At 41.6% G+C, this 22990-nt stretch overlaps 2 long non-coding RNA genes across 2 annotated transcripts; one reads left to right on the top strand and one right to left on the bottom strand.

Annotated features, from left to right (window-relative positions):
• Window positions 1-1021: 1021 nt before the first annotated feature.
• On the bottom strand, window positions 1022-2384 carry LOC124185418. The gene is made up of 2 exons (XR_006871387.1): window positions 2343-2384; window positions 1022-1466 (listed from the first exon to the last, which is right to left on the bottom strand). It is a non-coding gene; the product is annotated as an uncharacterized LOC124185418 (long non-coding RNA).
• A 14381-nt stretch (window positions 2385-16765) lies between these two features.
• Window positions 16766-21106, top strand: LOC124185417. The gene is made up of 3 exons (XR_006871386.1): window positions 16766-16804; window positions 19016-19231; window positions 20987-21106. It is a non-coding gene; the product is annotated as an uncharacterized LOC124185417 (long non-coding RNA).
• The last annotated feature ends 1884 nt before the right edge of the window (window positions 21107-22990 follow it).

Here is a 22990-nt window from a genome sequence, read left to right as displayed (position 1 = left end):
ATACATGATGCCGCTGAGTATAGAGTTTCATTTCAAATGACTCCGTGCTTACGATACGTAAAAAACCGTGAATTTATAAGGTACATGAATTCAGATCCCTGCAGTACAGATATTTCATACATCGTGTGATGTATATGTATACAACGTATGAGATGTATCCAATTTGCGAAAAATAACCGTTTCCGGTTCTTTCGAACAATTGTAACCGAAGCTTAAAAACGTTAACGCGAGGCGCCGAGATTTCGAATTATATACTTTGCGGAAAGTCTGGTGTGAAGATATCTGCAAAATGCAGCGGCTTGGAATTATATTCGATTACATTCGGTGACAGGTACTAAGTGAAATATGTCGAGTGATTGATTCGATTTCCGTGTCACGCAGCTCTCACTGCGCAAAGTGTAGTTCTGGGGAATTGTTCATGCACGTACTTCGATTTCATCGATTGAAATTTCCCGGTGATTTATCTTTAATCTCGGAATTTTCAAGCGCGTTGCAAACATCGGATTTCAGTTTCGAAATCTGCGAAGGCGTATCCCCTCTGACTCGAGGACGAGAAGTATTCTATAACTAAAAGGCGCGTCCGTTTGTTGATTTGTTAGAAATTTATCGCTTATACAACGATGACAATGACTGTTATCGAGCGAAATTTTGCAGTGAATGAAATTGATTCGTACTTGCTCGACGTGGATAGCTTACATATTTATAGTACATATACCTTAAACTACGAAAACTAGCATCAGTGAAGATGATTTGGTTTGATGGATTGTTGGTTTACTTACATTTTGAACAAAATTAACCGGAGCAAGGACATAAGGCTCTCTCGATAGCAACGACTTTTATCAGATCACATTTTTTTGGTTATTTTAAATTTTGTCTCTAGACATTTAGATTCTTCTTCTTATTCCGTTTCTTCTTGTTCTTCTTTTTCTTTTTATAAATTTAGTTATTTATTTCTTTGTGTGTGTGCAATTTATTTATATAATCTAAAGTTTGTCAAAACTTGTTAAAAATATACTTTAGCCATATCTTTACAATTTACTTTTTTAACACCTAAATTTTTCTCTTTGTGAACATCTATGTTTTTTTTTTGTATTTTCTCTTTGCTTCAAATTTTGTTCTTGTAGTGTAGGTATAATGTTGTAAGGCAATGCTTGAATTTTGTTCCTTTTTTTTTTTAAAGATTTTTCTATTTTTTTTGTTTTGCTTTTTTCTTCTTCTTTTTTTATGATAATTTTGAAATTAGAGCAATGAAATAAAACGAAATAAACACTTTTCAAACTAGATGAAAGAGTCTTCGATATTCGAAACGTAAATTGGAGTTGTTCAGACTTGTTTTTTTTTCTTGTTTTTTTTTTTTTTGGTTTTTTTTATGTTTCTTTAAAGACGAAAAAATGGATTTTTCAACGATGAAATTAATTTTTCAATGAAATAACTATTACAACACATAACAACACAGTACGACGCGTCTGAAACAGTATAAAAATATTATGCGTTAGTATTAGAAGATTCAAACGAATGCAAATCAGAGTGATCGAACTTGATTTAATCGCGGTAGCACTGTTACGATTCTTGCATTTCATTCAACATTACACGTCAGTCTTGGAATTACCCGCGGGCAAAGTTGTTTGAAAATATCAATGAAGCAAGTCATCGGCGTGAATTGGAAAATGGTGAAGAGTAATTCTGAAGTCAAGACGTTCGGGACGAATTAACGATCGATCTTAAAAATGATAGAAGAAAAAAAAAAATCAAAAAAAATTCCACACGAAAGACGAAGCGGATTCATTCGAAAATCGGCATTCCGGGTTGCGAGTATTCAAACGACGCGGTTGAAAAAAAGGGAGTAAGAGGCCAGGATCACGTGAATGCACGAACGAATGAGCGTCTTTCTATCCGCCCCACTCCTTCCCCCACCACGGCGCGAAGTTCCTTGCGTCGTAAGACGCGCCGCGGGGCGAGAACAGCAACGGCGCTGCTTTCGTACTTTTCTCCCCACGTGCCGTTGCTCCAGCTCGGCACTTCCGTTTCAGAATTCGCGGGAATCGTTTCACCCTCCCGAATTCCGCACAATCGTCTACCGGTTCCCGCTGTCCCCGAATCTCTTGCCGGGACGCGGCTTCTCTTCCGTGAAAAATACCGAAAGCGTCGACCGTTCGCACCGTCGCGAACTCCAGACGACGATCGGAGAAGGGGGGCGGAGGTAAGGAAGGCGCGCGGCGTCGCGACGCCCGAGTAGTTTAACGCGGTGGTAAAATAACGCTGCACTTTGCCCGCGGGTACGAGACCGGACGGAGGATGAAAAACGGCGATTAAAATTTTTATGATTTTCGTGAGTTTCGAACCTTTGATAGAGGCATTGCGAGCATCCCCGTGTCTGACTAGCAACTGCGCGTCGGCCCCGTGTCAGGCACCCCCACTACGGGCAAACCTACCCTCGCGTCGCGCCCGCTTCGGGACGGGATCGCCGCACGATTTCGCGGAGTATAGTTGATCCCCGCGCTATGCCGCACGGGACTCTATCGCACGTTTCGAATCTGCACGGCTGGCACGGGCTCGACCTTACTGACCAGAGACCACAGCCCGGCCAAGGTTCGCGCGAACGACGTCCACGTTGCCGCGGTCTCTTCGCCGGAGGCTTGCCCGGCTCCTACCTACGCTCGGAGAGCACCACTCGACGGACTCCTGCCGTCCGGTTCTATGCAAGTATGCACCCCGCGGCTCGACCTACCACCGTTACGACATCCTATGCTGGAAAGCGTCCGGGGTGCGAGCGCGTCTTCCACCCTCCGGGCATTATTGCTTGCTGTTCAACTGACCGGAGTAAAGAGAATCCAATTTTATACGATGCGATTTTAGATCTTCACTTTCGCGATTGGAAAACACACCGATAGAAGTTTCTAGATTTCTGTTATCATTGCTGCGGAAACAACTCAACTATTCTCATGTATTGCTGAAACCGAAAAAGATTTTCTGGGTATGGACTGAAAATTAATCTTGTAGCTGTAAATGGAAATAATCTGTTACGTGTTATTATTTCTTTTTTTTCATCACGGTCACGCGTGTACCGGGTTCATTTTATATTGCAACTATCGCGATGATTTGATAATGGTGTTGCAATGAATTAGTTTTAAGGACTTATTTCACGAAAAAAAAATCAGTATAATGACGACGGACTGTTGCTGTAACCTACTGTTTCTACCTGTTTCAAATATTTTTCACAACGATTCATGTATTTCAATCGAACCCTTTTATTGATAGTTCGTCTGTTCGATAAAATGGAGCTCCTGGAAATATAAATCAGAGCAAAGGATCAACTATTACAGAATTTCGTGAAAACCGCATTATTTTGTTGAAAAATCGTTAATTGCTTGCCTGTATCCCAAAACTGTAATTAAATACTACTGACATAAAGACATGAATGATTGTCAAAAAGATGTTTCTAGATTTATACGATTAGTTACTCTAAAACATTGAGTTGGAATAGAAGAATAAAATAACAATGTGATTGTATAAAACTTGTTCTTTTATCTACTTCTTAACTATGTATTACTAATTAAAACTGTTCGACTAGAGTTTCTCAGCGAATTAACGGATCGTGAGAATTAAGGTAAGTCCGGTTTAAAAATCTTCCGCCTTGTGGATCGGTTATTAATTCTTATTCCAGTTTCTAATTTAAAATTTCACATTGTTGTCTTCCTATACCCCAATGACAACAGCTTAAACGAACGTAAACTACCGTTGTACAAAATGTTTCGTTCAACAGATGCCTCGTAGTTGAGTAATTTTTTGTCCCGGGTAATACTTCAGGTCTGTTTAATTGTCGATTGTCCAGACTAAGATCCAAATACACATCGCTTTTTGTACTCAAATAAAGCAATGTGCTTGCGACATGGATTACACGAATGGACCTGAGGTTAGCCCGTGTCAAATGGAATGCGGTCCAAAGTAGAGACGTTGCAGAAGCGTCTGCATGCCTGGGTAAACGTCAGGGATACGGTTACGTACTCGGTGTGTATAAAATCCACGCAAGGGAAGGTTAGTAGAATCCTCGAGAAGCCAGATTCGATCAGAAAAATCATTGATCTCGAGTATTTTTCAATTGACTTAACTAAACGGGTGAGTTCATTCGAGAAAGCGGATCATTTTTTGTTTTTTTATCCTATATATTTATATATATATATACATACATCCATATTTTGTGAAAACCAGAACCAAAAATAAGCTCTTCGGTCAAGTAACTGAGATAAATATCAGTTGCCTACGAAACTGACGAGAACAGAGGATGAGAGCGAAAGGTATGAATTTTGTCGTAAAATTTGACAAGCGACAACTTCACTCCAGACTTAATATCGCACGTATTTTGTTGACGAGACCACCGAATGACTCCATCGATACCTCCGTAGTTACACATTGCGAGAAACAATCAGACTTGCGTGGTACTGGGAACGAAATTTCGATGACGTGTATCGACGCGCTGATGCGCATCAGCAAAAATACCCTCCTAACACTTCTTCGATTAGGTAGCTGCAAAACCCTTCGCAGGATGCCAATCACTCTTCAGATTTTTAACCTAACAATTATTGGTAAATTTTGATGAAAAAAATTCTATTTAAATCTATTTTACCCAAACTTTATTTTAAAACGTAATGTTTCATTATGATCAATGATTTTATGGGGGAAAAATTTGTTTTAAGTCTTACAGAGGATAAATTTGGGCCAGCTTCTTAACTTAAAGGATCAGTCTTCAATTTTGTGTTTTTTAAATACAGTCCGATCCAGTATTTTGATTGTAATAACTTAAATCGTCTCGAATACTGAACTGCATCCATGATATTTCATGGCCTCGTGACGCCAAGAAACCGTACAAAGTTCCAGGAAAATTTACTAAAAATTGTTACGATTGGTTAAAAAAATAACTTTCTCCCGACTTCCCCAAACTGAGATTGTACAGAAAAATGCACGTACAGCATACTTTGACGAGTGTATACAAAGTTTCTCCAAATTGTTGGGACATACGTATTGATCCTGACCCCGAATTGGTTGATACAGAGTAATGCGAATTACAGCTGCATGCGCGAACGACACAAAGTGCGGAGGAGTACCAAGCCGAAGTGCTATAACAATCAGTCACTGTAAGCCTTGATAACGATACCGGATTCGCGTATGTATTACAGGGATAGAATTTTGTGCGAGAAATTCCGAGAATGCCAAAAAAAAACACAAATATAAAATAGAAAAATATTTCACGAACTCGACACGTGAAAGCTCCACAGGTGCTCGTGTAACTAAATCCTTCTTTCCAATTTTAATTACGTACGCGACGAATAGCGCGAGGACGCGAGACTTGGGATGAACGAGTGTCTCCGTTTGCCCTGCGCGGTTGAATTGCCCCTTTGCTAACCGGCCTGAAGGTTCAACGACTCAATTAAATATGTACCTACGAACCGAACCGTGCCTATACCTATCACACGTACGTGCGTGTGCGTACACCTCCGTTTACCATCTTCCCCGAGGTAGGTAGATAGATACCTGTAGTTGTACCTATACTTATACCCTCGTTTTAATTTCGTTTCATTTTTATCTATTTTTTTTTTTTTTTTTTTGATTGGGTTTTTAATCTTATTCACGCTAGAAGAATCAGAAGACGGTCTGAGTCTCCTCCCTTCGCAGCTATAGACGTGCGCCTACTGGGTGTACAAATGCAACGTTTCACAAAATTTTTTTGTCGTGCAACCCTTCCTCTTCTCCTCCTCAGTCCTGCAATTGGTACCTGCAGACACTGCGTCTCGAAAGGGGATTATTCAAGGGCCGAGAAAGAGGCAGAAGCAAGCAAGAAAGAAAAAAAATATGTATATATATATATATCTATATATATATCAAACGAAATAAAATAACCCGGCGAAAGGTGTCTTAGCTTTTTACGAATCGTGTCTTAATTGTTCCGATTGTTTTACGACCTACTCGGGTGCGACTGTTGAATAGTGTTCCAAACCGTTGCGGAGCTCAACCCAAAGCTTTTCCCCGTTTCCGTTCCAGGGGTCACCCCTTTGTTATTTCAAATTGAAAAAGAAAAATTTTTAACTGGATAAAAATTTGACCCGAAGGTTGTTGTCTTTTTCCCCCTTTCTTCCCCCCAACCCTCTCTCTTTCTCTCATTCTCTTCGCGTCTTTTTGTTTTGTACATCGGGTTTGTCTGCGGAGACAATGCGGGGTAAAAAGGTTCCACGTATGGTCTCTTAATTTACATATACGGCCGGCCCGCCCGGGAGCGCTGGACCATTTCTGCCCGCTGACGAGACCCTGATTTCATTTTATTTCATCCATGCACTCTCGCTGGTTTCACGACATTCACGGCCTTCCACCTCTTATTTATATTTTCCACAACGATGGACGAACCGAGGCGGATCTTCCGTATGATATTCAATTTTTTACTTTGTTTTATCACGAACGTAACGCCAAATTCGTGGGTAGGTAGTTTCTCGCTAGTCGTTACCGCTGTTGGGCTCGAAGGTGCAAAAGGGTCATTAACACAGGACAGCGCGTATTTTTGCAGGCATGGCATTGACCAATCTGGCCGTAAGTTCGAAAACAATTGACGGGGATTTTTTGCCCCGGCAGCTGCAGACCGCGGTGATTATTCGAATCCCAAACAGCGGAGCGGTTGACGGACACTGGACCCTTTTCGAATTGACAATAACGATGGTAACCCATCGCTTCGTCCCGGGCCCACCCAAATTTACCCACCACCTATAACAGCGCCTGCTCTAACGACGGATAGTAGATAAATTTTTATCTCGAGTCGGATCCAACGTCCGGTAAATAACTCACTTGCAGGTGGACGGTGATTTTTTTTGTTCTCGGTATCGAACCGGCACCTTCGCGCACTTTCGGGCAATTCTTATCGCCGATTCTAGGTGAAAATCGCGGCGAAAGCTTCTCAAGCCTCAGCCAACCTAATGGAGCCTAACCAAAATTAACCTAATCTAGTTTAACACCGTGCCGCGAATGAGGGGGACGCGTGTTTGGTTGGAGCAGATGATATTTCGTGTCAAGCTAGAATCGAGTCGGCGACTATCGCTTTAAGCGGGCACGGAAATTGACGCGTGGATCGTAATTGGTTTGCCAATTGTAAATAATGATAATTCGAATTATTCGGAGAAAAGATAAAACGCGCCGGATGCTGCACGGAACGTCCCTGTAACTGCCATGCGGATGGTTCGACGTTCTGGGGTAAAATTCTTAAAACACATTCTTGGCTGGTGGCCTAATGATCGGGGCTTGGGGGTAATTAGTAAAAACAAAAGACTGCGGTGATGTAAAGGAATCACAAAATGGCCGGGTGTATAGACGGTGTGGGAGAGAGGCGGGCGATAAAATCTAAATGAGAAAGTAATCCCCTATTCTTAACCGAAGACCTCCAGTTTGAGGTCAAACTGAAAATAGCAGCCGCGAATGGTTAAAATAATTAAGCCGCTCGGCGGGTAATTAATAACTTGAAATAAAAAATTACAATTATTATAAACGAGAAATACGGCGACTTGAGCAAAGGAACAAAACATATCTATAGTTATGTAGAAATTTATTTTCCATCAAACAAATTTCATTCCCGATAAAATTATATCATAATATTCTCTGCGAGGGAGAAAAAGTTTCAAGGAAAAAATAACAGTGGCAAACCTCTGCTTATTATAGAGGTATGAAGCCTTCTATTTCTCTCTCTCTCTTTCTTTTACTCAAGTTATTCCGAAAGTTTCTTCGATAATTTAATGAAAACAAAAATTTCTCCGAAGAGAGTTTTCAAACTTATTTTTCATCGCAATTTGCTGCCAATTCATCCGTGAATTGGCCGCGTTTCTTCATTCTCTCAGCATGTCTCATCATCATACCGACTCACGATATCGGAGTGAAAACTTTTTTAACGTGCTCTCGTAGATTCAATGTTCGCTCTCCGACTGCGTAAAAAGAAAAAAAAAAAAATACATTTCAAAAAAGCTAAATTCTGAAACCAGTATTACATGTACGAGACTTGTTGTATAGCACAAAAAGATCGTTAAATAAAAAAAAAATCAAAAGTAATCGTCCGTCTGGTGATTCGCGGGAAAGTTGGAGAAAAAAATCATCGCTTCGTTCGATTTTCCCATGATCGATTCTCGAACGAGGCTCGTTACAAAATTTGACGAGCTCCGCACGACAGCATCAACGTAATCATCATTTGTCCGAATGCGTAAGATTATCGTGTACTGTCCGATACACGTTATACTTAAGGAGTAAGTTTTACCGAGAGGTGTCATTACGTCCCGCCAGATGCCCATGCATGAATGCATCTCACGGAAATCTCTCTGTGGCCGACATATGCCATGCGCGTGCGTGCTGATCGCCGGATTTCTTACGTGCGGACGTATTATGGGAGGAGGTTTTAATGCATGTTGTTAGCTGCGCTCTCCTTTCTTCTCCTTTTTCTCCACCCTGTAACATCTCAGATTTTCACAAGTAATTCAATTTCCTCCGTTCTTCATCATCGATTTGCCTTCTCCTACGATCCCGTTGAAACTAATCGGTGTTGCGGAATCGCTCACGGAACGGAAGAGGAATGGAACGTTGTACCGCACGTAAGAAAGTATGACGTGTATTTTGGTGTTTGACTGGCCGAGGTGACGAGCGTACAGCAAAATTACTTGACCCTGGTAAGACGCGAGAGTAAATATTTATCTGCAGGTAGAGGCATAAGACTGTGAAAAACAGTTTACACAAAAGTGACGTAATATTTCATTTCGGTCCTCGCGTGTATAACGCGAAGCGCGTTAGGTATATAAGTTCGCGCTTATCTTTCGGCGGGCGTTATATAATTATAATGAAATTTTGCTGCGGGATAGAAAGTTTTTAAAGTATTATATATAAAAGTGTGAAGGAAAGAAAGGGAAGATTTAAGAGAGTAATAAATCAAGCTCCTCCTCGCAAAGCGGCGCAAGGCTCTCGACGTGGACGCGGATGAGAAGTGGCAAAGAAGCACCGGGGAAGTGCCAAGGTCCCGGGTAGGTACCCCGAAGAAAAGAAAGTAATCTCATTCGAGCGAGATTTTATCAAACCCTTCCTGGACGAGTGCGCGCGAAAAGCTGAGGGTAAACGCGAGTTATGCTAAACAACGAGTCCAAGTCCTGTTACAGGAACGACGGAGATAAAGGGAGAGAAAGAAGGGAACAGAAAAGAAAAGAAAAGAAAATTACTAGTTTAAAAATTCCTCGAAAACTCGAGGTTTATTATATACAGCTGTTGAGCACGAACGTCGCGAAATTGCGTATTGCGTTAAGCTTCTTAGACGGTGAGTAAAATCGTCGATCGTTGTACGAAATAAAAGGGCGCCGGGCCATTTGATCGGGGTGAAAGTCCAACTCCTTTGTTAAAGGACGCTCTTGAAGTATCTGTAGAGTGCAGAGAAGAACGGGGCTTGGAGGCAGGGCAACGGTCGGCCATTTTTAATTGAAAGTAAAGTCTGTATTTTTAATTAAGGAAATATAAGATCCCCGTCCATCCATCCGTCTATCGAGAACTGCGGGTGTCTACCGCCTCCAAGGCTCCTCAAACAGTTTTATAATTGATTTCATTTTCATTTATTTTAGCTCGCCTCTTCGGCGCGAAAGACATGGAACCCGTCCTTACCCTTTTCACCGGTAATCAATTTAATATTTTAATTAAGAGCGTATCCGCGGTAAAAATATTATTTTAATCGGATTCCGCAGACATTTAAATCGGCGAGCCTCCCGCCTTTCTGCGGTATCGTTAAATCGAGACGATCAGCGCCGCGTCGTTGATTCCAGTTAAAGTGCAGTTTTCTTACAAGTTTTTGCGATTCGACCAGTAGAGTAACGTCGCGGTTCATGCCGAAAGCCGAATCGACTTGCAATAAATTTGAAGCGATTAATTTATTGCCAGTAAACATCGGCCATTTTAAAACTATTTTCAAGTCTTGGGCAACCTGCGGGTTGCATTTAGCTTCCAAAGTATACCGACTCTGGTGCCGGACCGGCGGATCGCCGATGCAGGCGTGCAAAAATGTTTGTTTTCACCTCGTTTTGCACCGCTTCTCGACGCGCGAGGCAAAAAGCCTTGAAATATTCCGAATGTGAAAATTTGCGAAATTAGCACTCACGTACTTCGGATCGAGGATCGAGGGCACCTCCGCTAATTTGATTGAATCAACAATCCGATTATACACAAAATGCGCTGGAATTCGTGCCGCAATGAAACACAACAAATGCTGATACAGGTATCGTGAATAAATTTATAATATCAATAAGTCGTTGAGACATTTTCTTGTTAATCATCTCTTCGGATAAGCCAGCAAAATCGATTCAACCCAGAGCAAAATTGCCGATGAATATTACTCACAGAAAATGATCGAGATTTAAAATTTGTGGGCTAATTTTCTTGCTCGTTGGAATAAATGTTTGTACGAAAAAAACTATGCCGTATGATTGCTATTTTTAAAAAAGTACCGCAAGTAGGAAAACAGATTTAAATCTTACTCGAACCAATTAACAACGCAATCGATCGATCAAGTTCTTTTGCTTTGAAGGGATACGGACAACTTTTCACAGCTTATATCTTACTATTGACGAATCAAAATAATTTCTATTCGAGAATGTACGACTTTTATTAATTAGAATCTTCTAATCGCAACGTCAAAGTGCCAACTGATGCCTAGAGGAGAAGGATGCCGAAGGGTGGAATCTGCAGAGGCAAAATACATGTGTGAAGGTGTCACGGCAGTTGGATCGTTGAATAATCCGTGCATTTTATTCTTCGAGCTCTAACGAGACACAGGATCCTTAATGGACGTCTTAAAAAGTTCGGTAGCCCTCGGGGGCGTATAAAATATCAAAATCTCACAAGCTCCGCCAAAAATGGTTCGGGTTTCGAGGCGCCCTCCTCCCCGAGGACAGGCGTCGAGTCCTGCCTCCCCGGTTTTTCGCCCCCAACTTTTTCACCCTCCATTTTTGCGCCATCTTTTTCCCCCAACCCCCGCCCGCCAACCACCCTGCACTTCGATTGTTTTGATCAATAACGGCGATTGCACGGAGACACGGACCTATCTTCAAATTAAATTTTACCTTCTGTAAATTTACATTTTCTTTTCATCCAATTCTCGATCGTTGTATTTTTTTATTTTTTTTGTTTTTTTTTATTCCCCCTTCCGCATACCCCTCCGTCGTCAATGCTGCGACGAATAGTATTCCTCAAAATTGCCAATGATTGACGATAAATTTGAGTAATTTGGTAAACAAACGAAAATTCAATTACATCACGTTGCCGAGCCTGCAGCAGGCGATACGAGCCGATAATAGATCGCAACGAGGATCCTTACAGCTGAATTAGCGCGCGCGGATTGCAAATCGTTTGCGTATATTTTGTTATGATAATAAAGCGGCGCGTGTGCCTACACGTAGGTTTACACGACTTTGATTAAAAGTTTCGCCTTCAAGGATCCAGATTTATTGGATTTATCTGACTGCGCGACTGTAGATGTATCCACGTGTATCACGCACACACGCGCATTAGCGGTACGCGTCAGACAAACGAATATATCGCGAGTCGAGTTCTGCACTGCAGCGAGACCGGGCAATCAGCCAATTACACGCGAACCAAAGAATCTTACAGATACTTGCTCCTCCTCCCTCATTTCCATTCCCCCCGAATCCGGTTATTCGTCAAAATTGAATTTTATCCGTATCCGCAACGAATTCGTAAACACACCTATGGGCGTGGGAAATATTATCACCGATATAAAATGACGAAGCCTCGTGGCTGCTTCACCAATTCGCCAGCGGTGGAAAATTTTTAACCTTTTTATTACGACGCTGGGACGGCAGAGCCAATTTCCGGTTGTCGGTATCCGGCATGACGATCGAATCTGGGCGAATTGAACGCGACGAAGGGGGGGGGGGGGGGGAGGGGGGAAGGACTCGATATACTATAAAGGGTATAAGATCAGCATATATTTGTCGAGAAATGCGAATTCAATCCCCCGATCCTCTCCTCGCGACGTATATTATGGTGAGAAAAAAGAACCAGTACGTAGCTGAGACGCTTATGATAGAATCTGATCCCTTGTTACCGGAAGTCGCGAAACCAGCTGATTTGTGTTCTTGACGCTCCAACGGTTTCACATTGATTTTAAATTGATAGATCGATAAAATTGTTACATGAAAGGAACTTGAAGAAATTTTCTTCTGTTATTTTTGAATCAACTCATTTTTAATAGATACAAGCGTTTGAGAAAAAAATTTGATGCCAAGTTTTGTCCGTCGGTGGGAAGAGAGCTTCTTTTCTGTGAAGACAGACACGCCCCAAAAGTTGAAACGAACCAAGAAAATCGACTTGGCACCTCGAGACGACGAGTCACGTTGACTGAAAAATGGTTGCCTCTTAACGTGTACAAATGCGATAACTATAGTTGCGGTGAATCGAACGAATTGCCAAAAACCCGGAGTCTCAATTACCGTCTGTGATTGATTGTACTTTTATTGGCATGTAATAATAAAAAATCTGGACATCCTCGTAAAAATAATTGTAACACGAGTGAATCTTTATTTTTCCCATTAGTAAAATATCGCGAGTATTCACCACCTTCGAAGCAAGAGTTGGTATAATTTTCCAAGCATAACAATGTAACCCGAGGGTAATTTTTTCCCCTTTTCAACCTTTTTACCTCCATCTTTCGCCCTTCCTTGATTCTTTTTCGCTCTGAAATCAACCCCTCAGTTTTTCTCGCTCGTTGCGGTCGGAGAAGTAATTATTTTTCCGGCCCCTTGACTGGCCCCTACAGCAAGCTCTTCGGCTCCTCAACTCCTCCACCCTGCACCCTCTTCTTTTCTCCAAGGGCGCGAGATTTTTAACGTTTGCTCGTTGTTCGGGTCGCGCGATCGAGAGGGAGAAAGAGAGAGAAAGAGAGAGAGAAGAAGAGTGAGACAAGCTCTTTTTTCTCGCGTAAAAGACGAGGGGCTCTTTGCCGGATGAATCCTGGGCGTTATACACAAGAGAGAGGGTAGTCGAGAAGATGGAAAATGCTCCTCTGTAATATGAGAGGGGTTCAAAAAAATCTTCCTCGCACCCTTCCCGCCAGTTTCTTCCCATGCCAAAATCTCGGAGGACAGTCGATGTAGAGTACTTTTACATATATGTATATATAATATAATCAGGTAAAGATCCGCATGCGAAATACGTTTCGGTAATTCGTGGAGCAAAAATCGAAAAAAAATCGAAGGAAGATAAGAAACCGAACGATCCCAGCGAATATTGCGCGCATACGACGCGCGTTGCAAAATAGCGAATAGAAAAAACCACGAAATCGACCATATTTAAAAATCGAATCAGTCCAATTCACTCTTTAACGAAACCATTCAAATTCCCCAAGATCAATTCGAGTTCCGCCTCAGTTCCTGACGGAACTCAATCCTAGTCCCCGCAGGATAGTTATCGCACGATTCACAGACATCCAGGCTGACCGACGTTCCGTAGGCGCGGGGGGTGGGAGGGGATGAAGAAGGAAGGAAGTTGGGGGGGGGGGGATAACCGGGAGGGGATACCGCGGCCAATGGGAATGAAACAGAGCGACGCCGGTTGCGGAGCCACCGCGCGGTTAATATCGCGCTAGGTTGATATCGGTAGGGGAAAATTTTTGGATTTTGGAAAATTTCAAGAATTATCGTTGAAGTATGTAGAATAAAAAAAAAAAAAAAAAAAACGAAAGATGCAAAAAAGAATGTCTACGCACAGAAACATATTTGGGATTTGTATGGGTAGGACAGATTTATATTCATACCGTTTCTCAGTTGCAGATCCATTTTTCGTCGACATTATATACATCGTATGCATACACGTACGTATACGCGGGTGCGTGCTTTCTCTGTTCCGAGGATTGTGTTAATTTTTCACCGTAATATCATCGGTGCGATGACTCTCGCCGCGGTTATCGTAGGTACAAAAAAACTTTGAGAATATGTTTGAACTTGCTCATGATGGTCAATTTTTATCATCTATGTTGTTGTTCGAATTCTCGTAACTTTGAATCGTCACTCGCGGCACTTTGTTACACATCTCGAACGATGCACGGTTATATGAAAGACGCGATGTGGATCGGGATTGGTGCGGTTTCAAGGTATCCGAAACTTTGTCGTAAGGGAGCATCGATCGATCGGTATTCGCGTAATTTTGTTTGAAATCAGTTGACAAAAAATAAATAAATAGATATGTAAGTTAATTGACGTAATAATAATGATAATACAACGACATCGCGGGTAATTTTGCGCGCCACATCTTAATTCGTTGCAGGCCCGTCGAAAACTGACCCGCAGCTGCCCGGGTCAAAAAACCGGGTGTCGAATAGGGAGAAAGGACCAGCGTCCAAATTTTTTTTTCAGGACAGGGCCCAATGGATCGAAAATTCAGGTATGTAACCACCGTCGACTACCCATCGCACCGTACATTACACGTGATATACCTGTACACCGTGTGTCCGTGTTCGTCCAACGTGTGTGCGTTTCGTGCAGTGTACATATTATACCAGTTACTGCGGTACGTGTCGACGGGGAGGGGGAGAATCATCTTATGCAAATTAGTATATAGGCCGTACTTATAGCTCGACGGACGCGCGTTAGTGTTGGTATGACCTTTTTATTTAATCGATATAACAACGTACAAACAGCTTTTATGCACATGTATATAGACGTGTGTGCGTGTGTACGCGTACAGTGGATAGCTACCGCGGTTCGTAGCCGGCAAAAGTACCGTACAAAGTAAGATGAAGGTAGAAAAAGGGGAGAAAAGAAAGGGGAGAAGAGAGCGAGAAAAAGTAAAAACGTGTAATTGATAGCAGAATAAATTGACTATCATATTTTATGTACGTATGTATCGTGGTATTTTCCGTATGTTATTATACATTTCACCCGGTTATTTATCAATTAACGTAACTGCGATCGAACGTAGGCGAGAAAGTAAAATGCAATTCAATCTCTGAAAATTGAAAATATCAAATTCGTTTATTGATATCGAGAAAAGTAAATCAAATTAACAAAACGGGCAAGCACACTACAGCCGTAATTTTTTGATAAAACAAAACAAAACATAAAAACAAAAGCAAAAAAAAAAAAACAACCTAATTTTGTCGTTACAATATTATATAGCGAGAGTTAAGAGCGGTGACCACAGCGTCCACAAGCGTTCCGTTTTAGCAGCAAAGCGATGCAGTCTGTAAAGCAAGGTTATGACTTTCATGTATTAATAATGTTAACAGCGTCAACCTATTTTTCAAACTTCAATAATTAATCATTGTTCCCGGTTTTTTCTTCATTTTGAATATTATTATTTTAGTTAAGAAGTGGTAACCGATAGAGAATAAAGGAGAAACATACTTCACCTTAAAACATTTTTGCTGATCCCGTCTTTGACTTCTAGTGTTTTTCCGCTGCAATTCCTTTTCCTCTCTTTCGTAGCGATTTTTTATATATTTTTTGTACCTTCCTCAACGTTTCAAATATTATCAGCACCAATGACGCGTTTTCTTCTACCGTCCCAAAGTAGCGATCATTTTCTGTCCATCCGATACGTGTGTAGTTTATCTCCTCTTGTTGGTCGCTATTTTTACCACGTCTCGCCGGTAAATTGGCAAAATCATTGAGCCGTAATGGTAGGTATGTAGAAAACACTATCAGGTATTTAATTGTCTCGTCGATTTTGATAATGGTACGTTGTAGAAAAAGAATTGCAATATAACAACGAGTAAAATCACTTTGATATGTAATTATTGTACATCTGTCTCTGCGACGAACGACGCGCGGCGGTATATAAATCCCGGTTTTGTACAAGCCGGATATTATACAGAGTCGGTTAGATCAGCGAATAAATCGGCACGCGATCCAGCGAACTACCCGAAGACGGAGTAAAAATAATTTCAATTCTTCTCAGGCTGCAGTTCTTCGCCAGAAATCGAAAATAGTAAAAAACTTGTTTTGGCCGTCCGACGATGGTGGGGGTGGCAAGCGCCAGCGCGACGCGCTAATGCCGTCGTACTTCGACTTCATCGAAGTTCCTTGTATCGATGGAAGTGTAAGGGATAACCAAGATTTATCGACGAAAACAACAAATAATCGAGCGATTACGTACGGAATAAAACTAAAGACAAATACGAAACGTATATTCGTTTCGGTATATCACACGAGGCGTTGCTGGGTCAACAAACGATCGACGAGTTTCACATTGGTCGATGATAGGCGTACAAGAGCGATGCGAAAGAGGAGAGTAAAAACAAAAAAAACAAAAAAAAAAAAAACGGGTGAAAATGAAACGTGAGCGAGAAAAAAAACTAAAAAAAAAAAAAAAGAAACCAACGATTCCCGACGAAAACCGACGCTCGCGAAACACGAAAATCAGTATATAATATTTATGCGATTTATTACGAGCCGACTTAGAAATGCATCTAATGCGGTGCACGCAGCATAGAGTGCACCTTGGCGACGGGAGGGGAACAGAGCGAATCGCGAGTTTCGCGCATGCGCCTCACCGACGTCTAATGTTTGAACCAGTGACGTAGGTCATTGGCGTCGAGATCCTAGACAATTGGCGATACGGGGGTTACACGGTTCCGACGAGAAATCGCGGGAAACTCGGTCGATCTTGGTTGACGCTCCTCGCTCCCTACGCCTTTGGTCTAATTTTTTAACGAACGATGAAAGTTCGTTGTAAGATATTCTATTTTAAACTTTCGGCCGCAGTTGTAGGTGCCGCGTGGTTGCCGACTGCAACGCCTGCGGTAAGAAATGAACTTCCTATTTTATTTTTCCCTCCCCTCAAGCCGCCCCGCTATTCCCTTCTATTTTTCCTACATACGTACTTTTATTTTACGAGACCGTACAGCCAGCGCGCAACTCGCCGACTCTCTCACCAGTGTTCGCACTTAACGTAACGACATCTGCTCGGACGTTATACTCTGGGTATAATCGGTTGACTTTGATAAACCAAAAAAGCGAGATCCGAATCGGTTGACGTTCAAAGTTTCGGCTCGTTCGCCGGCAACGATCGATGACAGTGGGTATATATTTATCGACGTGAAAAGAAGCGTTTCCATTTATCGGCAAAACGAATCTGTATACAACTCGATATTCATTTTTAGAGCCTTCAAGTTTCTGGAGGGAGGATCGAAATATCGATTTCATCACTTTTCACAAAACTTCGTCTAAAAACCTGCATTTTTTTCTTGTATTGTACCTGGACCGCTGAAATATGTTCGTACAAATGTCTTGCCACCGTACGACGGAGGCTCTTCTCACTCAAAACTAATACAGTCTTTAACTCCGTGATGTTGAACCTGGACTACCAAAAAAATTTAAAACCTTACGCCAACGAAGTAATTTTTGCAACAAAGAAAGTCCCGTCTTGTCAATTCCTAGAAAGTTAGAGACTAAAAAATGATGGTTCGAAAACTTGAACCTTCGTTTGCGCTTATTACCGATACCCTTTGTCGATTCAAATAAATAGGCTTTCATCCGGGAAGTGTAACCGTTGCGCCAAGGCAACGTTATATGCAAAGACGAAGGTACAACAGCTGGGTAATGTATCCCGGGTGCAGGTGATTCGCGAACTGAATATTTTCTCGGTGAAAAATCAGCACGCGGAATTATCTGCACTCTTGACAAAGGATATGAAAGAAGAAAAAATCCCGTAAATCCTGCATTTCCTTGCGGCACGTTAGATTATTCAGCATTTTTCCCTGCCCGTATAATAATATTATATTTCTTAACCCCTCTTCCTTAAAGAATATTATGCACGGCTCCGGCATAATTATTTTATCATAATCGGCGTGGTTTGAAGCGTGCAACTTCCGTCAAAAGGCGTACGCTGTCGATTAATCACTCGCATACGTCCGTACGTTTCTCGGGCATGTGCACGTGGACTTCCGCTCTGTTTGTACATGTGAAACGCATTCTTTTATAGTTAGTAAACGCGATGTATAAACCGCTATGTACTTAACCATTTACTGCATGACCTCACTGTGTCAATTATATATAGATACACAGCGAGGAAAACCGTATCATAGCTTTACAAGAATGATAGATCATTTCAATTTATTTGATTTAATGAAACTTTCAACCGAGCCTATTTGACCTTAAGGAGTCTTTTTTTCTAACTATACTGAATAACGAATTACTTGGTCGAATTGCTAATTGAAAAAGTGTTTTGCTGAAAAAAAAAAATCGATTTAGCGGAATGAAAAGAAATTTTGTTTCACGGAAGGAGATATTTGCCAAGCAGTCAAAATATATTGGAGCAAAGTGTATATTGCAAGAACGTAAAATTGATTGAATATTTTATTGACAGCACGTAATGAATTCGTTTAATTTAAATGCCCTGTATTTTTCTCATACCAACAAGATAACTGGTTATCTCGTAAATTGTGAGTAAACGCATCCTTCCTTGCAACAAAATGGAATCGAAACATATGCAATTTCAATAAATCAGACAACTGTAAGTCGACTAACGTTTGTTTTTGCAATACTTCACACGCGTGATAAAATTTTCAATCCGCAATGTTGAAACATTCATTTGAAAAACTAGCACAGCTCGTGACTCGTTAGTTCCGGTGATTGATTAAACCGAATTAGTTACCCCGAAACGCGGGTTCCAGTTAAATCGATTATTCCGTCACTCGGGCTAACTAAATATCAGTTGACACAATCGATCGGTATATCTCAGGCGTGAACGAATAGCCGATACGATTTATCGGCGCTCAGTCTAACAATTGTTAATAATTATAAAATATCCTCCGACAGACGGTTGATTCGGCGGTGATTTTTCCTGATGGATTTATACAAACGCGTGTAGGTGCGGAGCAGCTGCAGGCTGTAGAGAGGCGGATATACCGGGAAGGGGATGAAAGGTCCCGTGGTGTTTTTTTACTTGTTCATTTTACTCTTTAGCCGGCAGAGCTGGTGTTTTATTTTCCTCTATTTTCCGGTTTTTCCAGTACGCACGCACCGCGAAGGCTCTCGACACCGTCGGCGCAACAAGTAGCAGATTATAAAAATCACCCCGAGGGCTGCTGCTGCTGCTGCTGCTGTTGCTGCCGCCGGCGGTGGCACGAGAGAGGGAAAAAAATCCACGGGTGGAATGAGGGGGATGCTGCTGCGCGGGTGGAAACGAGACGAAGGGATCGCCGAGAGGAGGGTGGAAGAGGAACGGAGTTAGTCTCTTTTTCTATCCGAAACGCCCGCTGCAACGTCCAGAGGGAAACATTTTTTACAATTTATCCACATCCACCGAATCGTTTCGCGTACATCAAAGAATACTCGGTTTTTTTTTCCAATTTTTTTCCATTTTTTCTTTTTTTTTCTCATCGCCAGAAATGCAAACACAACAGGCAGGATTTAGAGCCAGAGTTATAGCATCTATTTATTTTTAACAGTCGTACAATGTGAAAAAGATATCGTTTCGGAATTTTGTAGACTATATTCGATGTCGATTCAGTGTCGACGAATATATCGGCTAATTTTGGTCAATTTAAACACAATCGTTTTTTACTGTCATCAAATTACCGAATCAAATTTATCATATTTGTTGTCGTATTTTAATAACTTTTCAAAACTCATGACGTTCCTTAAATGAGCATTCTGAAAACAATTCTACTAGTTATTGTAGACAAGCTCCTTGTTTAGGTATTCATTTTTTCTGAACTTTTGTTTGAATTATCCGAAGATGTATTCGATAAAGAAATTGCTTTCTATGTACCGCGCGATGTTGGACGTATTCAGATAAGAAATCATATCAAAATAATCGTGTATTATTCTCATTTCATACATCAATTATGTAAAAGTTTGAGAGCTCGATGAAATCCTTTGTTACCCCAGTTCGACAGAGTGAATAAAAAACCGTCTACCGAGCGTCAATCAGCGATGTATAAAATATTGAAACGAGTTTCATATAATTAGTGAGCTTTGATTTTCACCAGCTGCTCTCTTTTCCGCAGGTATTAATCATCGATCGGTCACCGCTGATGTGATTATTGGTAAAAATAAATTGACCATTCGCGATTGGATATAGCGTGAACTTTGTACTCGTGGTTTGTGAACAATGTCAGCTGCATTGAAATTTGAACACGTAGACGAGTTTTCAACTTTGAAAAAACAAAAATTAGAGAGGGATAGCAATTCTTTTCCCGCTCATTTGCCTCTCGCTGAACCGTGCACGATATCCACCCCCGCTATCGCACGGGGTGTGATTGAACGCGCTTGCGTTTGGTTATGCGAAGCGTTGATGTGTACGCTTTAATTATGGCGTGGATTTAGTAATGATCGACAAACTAACCACTGATACACGCAAGATTGCAACTCGGAGCAGGGATTTTTCGCGCGATGAAATTGTCCAGAATCATTAACGGCGAAAGTAATGAGAACGAAACCATTTCGAGAGCAAGTAAAGGAAATTTTTTTTCCGATTATATCGCCTAAGCAACAAACGGAACGTTAGGAAAGGGCGAAGACTTTCAAGTGAACGTTTTAAATCCGCTCATCACGGCACAGCTTCGAGTGGTGAATCGCACACGGTTCGTTCCCTCGACTATCTTAACAGCAAGTTTACCAGCCACTCGTAACTCTCGTTCTCGTGAGTGGGAGTCGCGAATCAACTGCTAAGTAGGTATCTAGAGCTTTTGTTGCCCTAGGCTACAGGATCTCGCTGCAAGGTTCAGGTCAAGCGGAAAGATATCAGATGTGTTCTTTACTTCTCGCTCGTGCACTTTTAAATTCCACTTTATTTTACGTCATTTAGATTCCCGAGGTGCGCACATGTTTATATTATACCCGATCACGTAGGACATCCGAATTTTTGCCTCAAGTTTTTATCAATTGAGGAAATTGATGGAATAACGGAATGAAGCGAAAAAAGTCTCGCACAATATATCAACAGTATAATAAGAACTGTCGAATTTCTATAATTTCAGATTACTGATGTTGTCCTTTTCTTTCGCCATATTTGGAATCACATGTGGAACAAATCAACTTCCGGTTGGTGGCCGTAAAATGAATCGATAATCATGGTAATGATTCGGATATTGCACAGTGTAGAGTTGAAATAAAAAATTAAAAGTCATTTAAAAAAAAAAACCCACACATTCCACTCCTTATGTGACATTTAGTTTTTGGACGTTTTTCAAAACACTATTTTTATCCAGACACAAAAGTAGTCGGTGCAATGTTTTCGGTACCGTTATATAAGTTTTCGTTTAACGAGATCTTAAATTTGGCTAGGTCCCTTTTTTCACTTGTATCCTCCGTACTCCGTTCTAAATCCTTTTCGTCACATTCCCGATAATATTTATGCAACACCTAAAAGCTCACGTGGGAGAAGAATTTACAACCAAAGTTCAAAGTAATCGGTATCACGCGTGAATGATATAAATTCTCGTTAAAGAAATTTGTGTGACGAGATGACGCGTTCCTCAATTTGTAAAATCACAGCTTGCGGCATGTGATCGTACTTGGAGACGAAACTCGATTGCGGCAAACCGAATACAGCCGTGATTGAGTTCTCAATTTTTTCCGTGCGGCCTTAATTCGACAAAAGTGCATGGCGCGAAATCCTGGAGAACGTGCCAAGTGCATATAAACGTCTTGAACAGCGATGCCGGAAAAATAGAGGAACGATGCGGGTTAGCAGTCGTTTTCTAGAACATCTAAAAATAAAATATACGTACCTAGAGTGAAATAAAATGGCAAGGCTTAAAAAATCTAAAATTGGCAAGACCTAGGCTTTGGCAAAATACCACGGATTTATGCAATCGTCGAAGCGGATCGACCATCGACTAGTTTCTTTTTTTTTTCTTTTTTTTTTTTAACTCATTTTCATCTTCCACTTTAGTTTTCTAAGGGATATTCGAATCCAGTCAGACCAATTCATCCTCACCTGCACCTCTTCGTCGACTTTGTCTCTCGCGTGACCCGATCGACGATATTTTTCAAGGCATTTCGTCGCATGCCCCGAGATAAAAAATACGTATCGTACGGAGGCTTTCAGCGAAGCATGGGACCTTGTGCAGCAAAAGATTGCCGTCACCCTGCAGCATCAGGGGGGCGAGGAACGAGCGAACTACGGTCAAGGGGGTAGAGAGTAAGCGGGGACACAGCCGGCCTTGATGAGAATAGCCGCACACAACGACGATGCCGGTTGTATACCAGTTCGGATGTTAAAGAACCGAGAGAGACGGAGGGAGAGAGAACCGCAGACAAAGAATTCCTTGATACAATTTAGGCCTCCCCTGGCACATGCCGTTTTGAAACCGAATCGCGTCGGAGATCGCGGCCGTACCGCAAAGGGTGAAAATCGCGATCAGCCAACCCCTTCGATTTATCCTCTCGACAAGTTTCCGCAACCCTGTTACCCTGTAAGAAAGAGTTTGTTTGAAAAAAAAAAAAAAAATATCCTAGCCGGCCGGTCCGCGAGATCGATTTTTGCATCATGCCACTCTGCATGTAACAGAGTGCAAATCTCCGATGATGGGGTGAGGAGGAGGGAGGCAGAACACTAACACTTGCAAAATTGATCAATGGTGCGCCGGTGTACCGGCAGATGGCATCAGCGATTGAAAGTAAAAAAGCAACTCCGTCCCGAGACGATAAATACTGAAGAAAATCGTCGTATCTTAGGATCGAGATGCAATTTTTTTTCACAATGACAAATCTGCAGCCGTATACGTGTTTCTAAATCGAGTCAGCGTACCGGTAGCTGAAGAGAAGTTACATATCATTGATGGGGAAGAAAAAATGAGAGCTGACGTTAGGTAGCGCAAACGCGGAAGAAATCGTACGAGATACGGCAAGGCATTAGCTTGAACGGATTGATTTATGGACGAAAAAACGGTAATTGGTGTATTGGAAAGCGATCGTGAGGAAATCAAGCCAACTTGTGTGCATGCACGGTTTGAATACGCGGCGAGAAGGACGCGCGA

The sequence above is a fragment of the Neodiprion fabricii genome, chromosome 6 (genome assembly GCF_021155785.1).
Source record: "Neodiprion fabricii isolate iyNeoFabr1 chromosome 6, iyNeoFabr1.1, whole genome shotgun sequence".
NCBI classification, from domain to species: domain Eukaryota; kingdom Metazoa; phylum Arthropoda; class Insecta; order Hymenoptera; family Diprionidae; genus Neodiprion; species Neodiprion fabricii.
This window is presented reverse-complemented; position numbering and strand designations above follow the sequence as displayed.